At 34.9% G+C, this 10613-nt stretch overlaps 1 pseudogene; it reads left to right on the top strand.

Moving 5' to 3' along the window:
* The first annotated feature begins 1215 nt into the window (after positions 1-1215).
* Positions 1216-7277, top strand: LOC114758858 (uncharacterized; annotated as a pseudogene).
* Positions 7278-10613: the final 3336 nt, after the last annotated feature.

The raw sequence follows: 10613 nt of genomic DNA, 5'->3' as shown, positions 1-10613 counted from the left end.
ACAATTTCGTTGTTGAATTTTGTTTTGGAAAGAATATAGAGGTGTGATGCGCCTCTGTTTTGTTTATTCAACGATTTAACTGCTGCATCCATTGGTATTAAATAGAGGGAAAGCAAAAACCCTAAACATAGGATCCTAGATATCATATCCTTTACTAGTTCTTAATATCTTGGATTTATCTTCAAAGATAAAAAAATTAACAGAAGATATAATATCTAAAACTAACCTGTTGGCCAAAAAAAATATCTAAACCTAACCTAGGAGGATATTACTACTACTACTATTTTTATTATTAATGAAATAATAATACATGAATACATTAAATATTTCTTTTCTTCTCTAGTCGGCACCTTCAACAGTTTCATATACATTTTGAATAATTTAACAATGTTCCAATATTATTTCTTAGATTTAGTGGACACTTGTAATTGCAAACGTTGGCTTCATCCTAGCAATAGCCTTAAAAGGCTAGGAGACCATCAATCATCAATATATTATATAAAACAAAATCTGATATTACTGTAGAATCATTGTTCATCTGCCATATGGACCTCATAAGCCTCTTTTATTTTTTTGTTTACCAAAAATATTGCACATTCAAAATTAATTCTCATGCATCCTACAGATAATATAGTATTGTTTTATATATAATAAAATTAATATATATGTTGTTATAAATGATTCTTTTTCAATCGGAGCACCTTGTTTTCCAATAAAAAGAAAAGGAAAAGGGGAAAAAAAAAAAGTTGAAGTACGTGGGCAGTTGCACAGCGTACTGCTAGTTGTTAATGATATACACAACCATACTTTCATTAATGAGATTTTAATCACTTGAATTATTTTGGTCAAAACTAGGAACAAAGATGCCGCAAGGTGGGTTGAGCGGCATCCAAACAAACCAGTGGGTGAATGTGGCTTTGAAACCTTTTTCTTTTCTTTTGATTTTTTTTTAAATGTGTTTTTGGGGGTTGGGACTTTAGGTCTCATGGTGTCATGCTTTATTATAAATGATTTATTTGCGTTCTGTTGTTCTCATTAACACGGGTGATGTGGCTCATGATGTTGGATATTTTACATTAACACTTCTCAGGGATAGGACTAGTTTCTTTCTTACCTGTTTTGCATTGAACATTAGCAGTCTCTTAATATTTCAATATATTCAAATTATTTAGATAATTAACATGTCACAATAATGTGGTGTTTTCTTATATACAGGTTTTGAGTGTTGATTGGTCTTCTGGGATTGAAAGTCTCAAGTGCAGTGGCCGTATTGATGTTACGCTTAATGGTTCTTTTGCTGATATGGTTTTATTATCAACTGATTATTGTTCAGACAGAGCTTGTAATATGTTATATGTATTGACAAATCCTGGACAGCTGCATCTTTATGACAAAGCTTGCTTGTGTTCCTTAATGTCTCAACAAGAAAAAAATTTATCCGTTCCTTCAATGGAATATCCCATGGTCATACCCACTCTTGAACCATATATGACAACAGCAAAGCTTTGTGTGGTACATGGAGATGGGAAGTGTTATCGGGCCTTGTCTGAGGTAGTGGATGCTCACTAGGTCTAATATTCTTCTTTTTTTCAGTTGCTATGCTTATGGTAATTTAAATAGATACATTATTTGCACTGATATAAGTTTTCCGTTTATTTTAAAAAAAAAAAATTGTTGGCGCTACTAATTGCATAGGATGATTATCCAGATCCTATTAGCTGCCAAGCAGAGCGCAGCGCAAGATCAGACAAGTAGTGGCATGAAGTGGCCTTTGACTGGTGGAGTTCCAGGTCAGCTTTTGAAAGAAGACCTTCACGCCCTTCAAATGTACATAGCAGGTTATCAAGATGGATCTATTCGGATATGGGATGTGACCCATCCTTCTTTGACATTAGTGTACAATATGACATCTGAGGTTAGCATATTATACTATTTGTAACTGGTGATTTTGTTTAAAGTAAATAGGAAAAGTCCTATTGAACTTTCATTGTTACGGAAGAAGCTCCTACGTTAGTGACTTGATCTTGCCCTTCATTTGGAAATGAATTCTGCAATTGGCAGGTGAATGGTATTAAAATTGATAGTGCAAGTGCAGCAGTATCAGCATTGGACTTTTGCCCGGATACTTACGGTTGGCAGTTGGCAATAAATGTGGCCTGGTTAAAAATTTTATGTATTATTTCCTCCCTTTTTTATACAATAAACTTATGAATCCTTTGTAATTTTATCCAATGAAAGCATATAGGTTCGTCTATATGGGGCTAGTTGGGGTTCAGATGAAATGAACGTCTACTTTGTGACAGAAAATGAAAACCAAAGGTTGGTTTTCTCATTTAATTTGCAAGCAATAATTCTTTTACTTGTTTTTAGTGTTAGGAAGGTATTATAGTTATCATTCAGGGAACCCCGTCACAAGGACAAGAATTGCTGTAAGAGACCCATTTTAGAATTTATATGGTTTGAGGGAGTTTCATATCTAGAGACTTTTATCTACATTAAGCAAGATGTAACCTTCTAAACCTATCATGTCACATATGTGATTTGATTATTTTGTTCATTCTATCTGTGAGCATAAGTTGGAGACTCAAAATAGTTTTACCGTATTTGCCGCATCATGGAAAATCCCCTGGGACTTCACACAAGCCCACCATTATCTTGTGTTTAAAATTTGATTTGATGATACAAATAAGTGGTGAGGATTGAACTCTTAACCACATGGTTATGGTGAACTCTTAAAGCTGAAAATCGTTCGTTATTTTTCTGGGTAAGGGCAAGATAACTAGGTTGTTAAAATGTTTCAATATTTGGTCTTCTACTCACTGAGGGGGAGTATTTCATGTCAGTTCCACAATAATCTTAGTTATTATCTGTGGTGTGTGAGCTGAACATAGAATTTTCTTCCTCTAATCACTGATTTTAATCAATACATATGAAATGTAACAGTTCAAAAGACCCCTAAAGGGAATGGACCTCATTGTACTGGAGTATTATTTTCAAAGTCTTCCCTTCAAAGTTCAGCCTATAATGTTGCCTAAAGGGTGTGCGTGTGCAACCTGGGGGCAAAGCTTGCCGTCGGATATGAATGTGGAAACAGTGAGATCTTCGACAATTTTATGTTTCTAAATGATATAGTTCGTTTACTGTTGGTTAATGTGTTGAATTATATACAATTTGAGTTAAACTATTCTCAAGTCTCAAACTTTTTATTTTTAAATCCACTTTGCAGGTTGCTATGTTTGATATCATAGAACCATCAGTTCTCTTTCTCACCAGTGAGGAATCTAGTGTATCTTCACCAATAATTTCTCTGAATGTCAAATTTTCAGATGGTTGTTGCTTACCAAACAGTCCGCAGAAATCTGCAACCAATATTTCTGACGGTCGTGGAAAAGGGCTGTTAGTTTCTGCAACAAGAGACGCAAATGTTATGTTCCACAGATACTGCATCAGGGGATATGGTTTGCAATGTGTCAATAACCCCAAAGAAAGAATCAAATTTAATCTCCATGCATATTATAGGCAAGTATTTTATTGATGAAAAGTAGATATTATAGCGTGCCCATGACTTGTACCCCATATCGTGCCATATTTTTTCAGATGGTACTTGTGAACCATCAAGTGGAAAAGATTTATCCAACTCACCTCTGAATGCTGATTCTGGATCTGAATTTGGACAAGCTAATGTTCAGTCCGAAAGTGCACCTGTTGAAGCTGAAGCTGTCACAACTGTAGAAAGTTCATATTTTGCTCAGATGTTATCTAACTCACTCATTTTGCTTTGCTGTGAGAGTCATTGAGCATACACTCTATGAAATCTGTGATTGAGGTCTTTCCATGTCCATTGTTATTCTGAATTTATCGTCTCCTTCTATACCATTTAATGGAACTGCCATATTACAGGGTAGCAGTAAGTACATTCGGAGGGTGAACCTCGTAAACCGATGTTTGTTGGACAACTACATTAATGAAAGGTGGGAAAGAGTGTGGGTTGGTTGTGCTGTATCAAACTGGAGACATTGAATTGAGGTGAACTGCTTATTAAACTTCCTTATTTCTTACTTGTTATGTTGTGCTTACCCACTTCAAGTCATTAGCAGATGCTTAAGTTCACGAAAGTGGCAAACCACCTCTTGCCCGAAAAAAAGACAGTTGTGCAGGGTGAGAAGATAAAGACACTGATTATATTCAAAATCTTTATCTTCCTATAAACTTTGAAAACTTTTTCACACAAACAATGTTCTACGTGGGGGCCTCATTAGCATTATATTAATACTCTTGATTTCCTATATATGAAAATTGAGTGGAAGTGCAATAATTAGTTCTTTAATTTTTCTTATTCATCACTGGGGGGAGGGAGAATAGATGTGAAGGAAAGATAGATAGAAAGAACGGGATAGGGTGGAGGCAGGGAGTTTTAGAAAGGATGGGCATCAGAAACACCTCAACTGTAATATAAATTTCAAATCGTAAGGTGAGGATCCAAAGTACATAGGGTTCCATAATTAGCAAAATCCATTAATCCAAATATATTACAATTTGATAATCAGAAATCCCTATTTTTTAAGTAAAACTCATTTAGTAGATATTTTATATTAATTTTTTTTTTTAAAAAAAGCCAAATACTGGCCTAACAGAGAATATCCTTATTATGATGAATTTCCATCTGTACAAATATGATATATTTCCTCTGCCCTGATAGTCCTATTCCATATACCATTCCTTGCATACTCCCATCATATTGCTTTTTGAATCATCCTTGCTTTGTTGGGACGCCAATGTGTACATTAATAAGCTTTTTTCTGGCGACAAGCATTTGATGGATGTTAAGTCACTTTGAGCAGGTCCATACCAACTCTGGAAGTGGTGGGGGAATGTTCTTTAATAGCAATTCTACGATGGAGCTTGAAGACCAACGTGGAGAAGACAATATGTTCTTCCTCTAATGGACAACTTATTCTGGTCTGAAAATTCTGTTCTTGAATGAAGATATGTTGATAGTATTTACTGCCATAACTTATCTGATTGGTCTATTATTTTCTATCCAACTTGTGCTGTAGAGTCTTAAACTTGGCGTTGATATTGATGCCTTGAGAGGTGAAGGGAAAAAGAATGACCATAAAGAATGAAATAATATTTGATGTGTTGTGGACCTCTGAAATAATTTTGATCCTCTGGACAGTATGCGTTGGTAGATAGTCAGGTTCGTTCTGGTTTATTATTGGGCTCATGGCTCTTGTTTTATAGGTCAACGGGAATGAAACTGCTTTTGTATCACTGTTGAAATGTGAATATGAACTCTGGTAATTTTCTCTCTCCTCCCTTTTTCTAGGCCCTTTTTTTTTTTAACCCGATTCTTGGTATGTACATGCAGATTTTTTGATTAATTTCTCGCAACATTAAATGGCAGTTTTTGATAAATTGAATGATATCAAAATTTTGAGCATATTATCTGTCATAAAGATTCTAGCTTTACTATTGAATTTAAGTAGGAAGAATTTTGTCTTCGGAAATGGTTCTTTCGTTCCACTTTTGTGTTCTATTAGTTTTTGAAGTTCTATTTTGTTTGACGAAACTTGAGAAATTTTTTCTGACCTAATTTTGGATTCTATTTTGTTTAACGAAAATATATTGTTTAGTTTATTTTATGGTCTTGTAAATTTCTTGTTTTCTTAGGGCTTATGTTTGCGCGATCTATTACTACCCCTCCGGTCACCACTTTTGACCTTTTTGCGTGATCATTGACAACAAGCAATTCTGAGATTTTGTTGAGTTTGATCTTTGGTTGCTGTTCTCTGCCAAATCATCTGCCCATCGAATCCAGAAATGATTGGGGAATGTGAATTAGCATTCGTATTCAAAACAATGGCGCCTAATGTAAACTTTTGAATTTCTGTAGGATTCCTGAGTCATTGCCTTGTCTACATGATAGGGTCCTTGCAGCGGCCGTGGATGCTACAGCAAGCCTACCTACAAACCAGAATGAAGAACAGGTCCAGTTTGTTCTAGCTTTCTTTACTTCTGTTGTTTTCCATATATTTTTAAGCATTTGTAATCTCTTTTGCTGTAGGGGCGACAGTATCCAGGTATCTTGGTTAATGTTGTCAAGAACCTAAAAGCGGGTAAAGTGGAGGAGGAAAATCAAGCAATTCATCATTATAGTTCTGCAAATTTAGAGAAACTTTTCTCCTGTCCCCCCTTCTTAAAGGCTTCCTCTGCCACAGCTGATAAGCAAGATCCATTTGAGCTTGACATAGGTTTGTTCTAAAAGCATCATCCGCTGCCACAAATACCAAAACGTCTGAATGTCCACGTTGTTTTGGTGCAGATCAAATTCACATTGACGAACCTTTAGTTGTCAACTATCCTCAGAAAAGTGATATTGACAAGACAGGTATATCTATCATCATTTTCCCCTTCAAGTATTTTATCATTTGAATGACGAACGTGTGCTTTGCAGATAGAGGAAAAAGAACTGACAACAAAGGAAAAGGGGCAGACAAACAGAAATTATTTGAGGGTGCAAGCACTGATACAAAACCGAGACAGAGAACAGCGGAGGAAATCAAGGCCAAATACAGAAACGCCGGGGTAAATCTGAGATGTGAACAATTTGAAAGTCCTATTTATTATAGATTGCATATTTGACATCTTGAGTTCTTTCAGGATGCCTCTGCAGCTGCTGCACTTGCGAAGGATAAGCTTCTTGAACGCCAAGAAAAACTTCAGGTTAGGTTATAGAGAAGCTGCTTTTCCCCCATAGAAGAAACCTCCATGAAATTCTCCCTAAACAGTTCGGTGCACTTAAATTTGGAAAATTTTATGCAGACAGTTTTCTGAAATTTTGCCCACTGAATGCAGTCTTCCTATTTTCTGACTATCTCTACTCACCATTTAAACCATCCTAGATGCTCAGCCAACATACTGAAGAACTGCAAAGTGGGGCGGAAGACTTCGCATCAATGGCAAAAGAACTTGCCAAGAGAATGGAAAACCGTAAATGGTGGCAGATATGACAAAATGCACCGTCCTTCATCTAAATCAGGATATCTAGACTCTCATAAAAGTTGAACTGGACTCACTGGGTGTTCTTCGCAGGTAGCTATTTTAAATAAGGTTACTAAAACCTAAATTTTAGGGCATAGATCTCTCATCATGCAAAGAAGTCAACCCTATGTGAGTCAGCTTTCACCTGTTTATGTTACAAAGGAGAAATTTTTGTGTCCATCCCATGTACAGACGTGCGGTGGCCGTGACTTGATCCGTATAATTTGACATGCGGGCTAGCATATAATTTGACCGTCAAGGAAGGGAGAAGTGTTTGGCCTCCTTCTCCCCCCCCCCTATTCTTTCATGTATGTACCAAATAGGTGACTATGTATTGAAAAGGGTGGCGGGTTATGAATCTTTATCATTGTATAGTACCATACGGTTATTAATATATGACCTAATTAGATAGTTGATATTGGTTATATATATAAGACCTATTTTATATATTTACCAATTTTTTTCAAATTAATACTATTAATATTTTCTAACAATAATCAAGTAGAAGAGAGAACGAAAGAACTAAGGGAGATGTTTAAAGTGTTTTAAAAAAAATATCATATTAACTAATTTAATTAACATCCTTAGTATACTCAAATTAGCTAATTATGTTTTACATTAAAAAGCATAGGGGTATTGATGTCATTGTATTGGTTGAAAAGAACAGCACATGCTGCATTGCTGCATTGTCAAAAGAAAATTGGTCTGCAGAATGTACAAGGTATTGAAAATTGCTAGCTAAATGCATGCATATGCTAAAAAAAGATAATAATTAGAAATAGTTTGGTCTAAATTCCCTGGAACTTGTCATAAGGGCAGGATTTTATTTGAAAACCTTTGGCTCAAATGACCCCAGGCATCATTGTGATGCTCACATTATGTGTTTAAGCTACATCTGCAAATGTTTTAACGTTTGCCAGTTTCAAAAAAAAAAAAAAGGGTGAAGGACAAGGTCTTAAACCTTAAACGAATTCCAGTTTGTGATTGTTGGAAAAGAATACACAGCTTATGTTAAGAATGAGTATCAGGTGTCACTTGGCCAATATATTAGCCACAGTAGACTCGGATGCTGGTTACATCATGGGAGAACAAATGTACAAAATAATCCTTCCAATGGATGATAATGGCATGCTTCAAGATTATTCCAAGAGAATTATGCCCAACTGAAGATTCATCATTTCAGAATAAAAAGGAAGTTTATTTAATACATAAGACTCAATATAATGAAGTATTGAGAATATAATCTTTTTGTGGATTTGCATTGGGTGCTCATCAGTTTTGATGAGTACCCAATGCTCATTAGATCTGGACGGTCCAGATTTAATTTTATTTTTATTTTTATTTTTTTAAAATAATTAATTTAATAGATATAGGATAAAAAATAAAGATAATATCTTAATTATCATTCTTTAAAATATAATCTTTTTTATTTTTAAATAATTATTTAAAAATATTAAGTCTGGACCGTTTAGATTGGATCTGAATGGCCCAGATTGCTCATCGCTTGATGAGCACTGAGTGCGGACCGCTTTTTGTAACTATCAATCTGGATGGGAAAGGCCACTAATCAACTGTAGAAGCAAAATGTTGGCAGTAAAAAGAAAGCTGTGAAGCTTCATCCACTTTACTTGCACGGGATGTCACATTTGTCTCATCTAAGAAATTCTTCCACCAGCTGGGTTGCGTTAACACCAGTTAGTAACCTGCAATTCCAACAATATTGAGTTTATGTACTTAAGTCAAAGTGATACAGCTGAACTAATTCTCTGACATTCATTATATTATGATATACTCCTCCAGTCCTTAATATAGGACTTAATTATTAAGTTGGTTTTGATCTTAAATATAAAATCTATTTTTCATATTTATTAATTTTTTTTAAATTATCCCTATAGATACTCCTTCAACTATAATCAAGTAAAAGAGAGATAGGAGATATTAAGAAAGATGAGTATGGTATTTTAAGAAAAATATGTCACATTTCTTATAATTAACTAATTTACCTAACTTTCTTAATCTAATCAAATAAGTTAAATAAGTCTTATATTAAAAATCGAAAGAATACTACGTATGCTTGTGATTCTAATTTTAGTTCGACAACTAATTAAGTTTACTTTTGAAAAAAACACTGTTCAACATGTGAACTGACATCTAGAGAAAAATTCTTTTTAAATGTTTATGAAATATTAGAGTCACATCATTTTTAGCACAACCAAACAAGTAGTATAGTCAAACCAGGGTAGTGAAGGAGAATAGTGAAGCAATTCGTGCTTTTTAAGATATATTATACCGTGACATCCTTCAATATGCTCCATCTGCTTTATTATAAGTTTTAAATAACTGATTTATGAATAATAAATAAGTAGTTAAAAATAATAAATATATTAAAAATATATTTTTGTTTCCAAATGTGCCTTTATAATAAACAAAAAAAAAGAATGAAAGAAAGTATGTGGAGAAATGTAACAAGAAAGAAATAATTATGGACAATATTGAAAAAATACATTAAATATTAAAACAAATCTAAATTGAAAGTTGTAAAATAAAATACATATCTCTAAATTTGAAGCTTATATATATATATATTTTTTTGGCCAATAATTTGAAGCTTATATATAGAATCTTAAGAAATTATGTAAAGTAGTATTATAGTTACATAGTGGCTCCCAGCATCAGAGTGCGGGATAGTGAGTCGATGAAGGTGGAGGGAAACCAAATGGAAGAAGGCATGAAGGAAGGAAGGAAGGAAGGAAGCTGGCTGGCTTGAGAGAAGAAACCAAAAAAGCGGTCTCTGCTTTTCAAAAGGGGGGGGGCTAATGCATTGGCCAGTGGGGGTTGCTGGACTCAACAAAACCAACTCATTTCCTGATTGGACGAACTTACACAAACGTCCAAATGGTGGGTCCCACGTGTTCCTCTCATCTGGATGACAACCTTTTCCAACACAAACACGAGCCTCCGTTTCAAACTTGTACTCTTCCTTTTGCTTCTTATCATCCCCTGTCTTTTTGCCCCATCCCAGCGCACTCTCCACGAAGCCTCTTGCTTCACCTCAACTTCTGCCCATCACCTATTTTTTCTTCCTTTGTCCACTGTAGTGGTACGATTTTATATCCCTTTGAATCAGCTTGTAGGTGCGCGCGCGTGTGAGAATTGTGAGCAAGTAAGTCCACAAGAATTTCAAATGGATTATTTATAAAGGACATATGCATTTAATGGTCAGGTGGGGTTCAATTGTTTTAAATAATGCTGTTACCTATCCCATGCAATTTCCTCATCTTCCTTATCTTATGACATCTGTCCCACTTGCTTCATCAGTTCTTCTCCAAACACCTATCCGGGTATTCGCGCGCACCCACACCCTTCTATGAGTTCTAACCATCCATAAATAGCTGATTCAACAAAATTTTCTGATACAAATGGCGTTTCTTACGAGCACAACTTGATCTGGTTGAAAACTTAGACTTGGATTCTCTCCACTACCTTTCCATCCTCTTCCCCTCCACCACTCTCTTTTTCTTTTCACAATTATTGGATCAAAACTCCAATAGTTCAGATTTAATATTTTA

This window comes from Neltuma alba, unplaced genomic scaffold (genome assembly GCF_004799145.2).
Source record: "Neltuma alba isolate B1F8T4 unplaced genomic scaffold, ASM479914v2 tig00010759_pilon, whole genome shotgun sequence".
In the NCBI taxonomy this organism is placed as follows: Eukaryota; Viridiplantae; Streptophyta; class Magnoliopsida; order Fabales; family Fabaceae; genus Neltuma; species Neltuma alba.
This window is presented reverse-complemented; position numbering and strand designations above follow the sequence as displayed.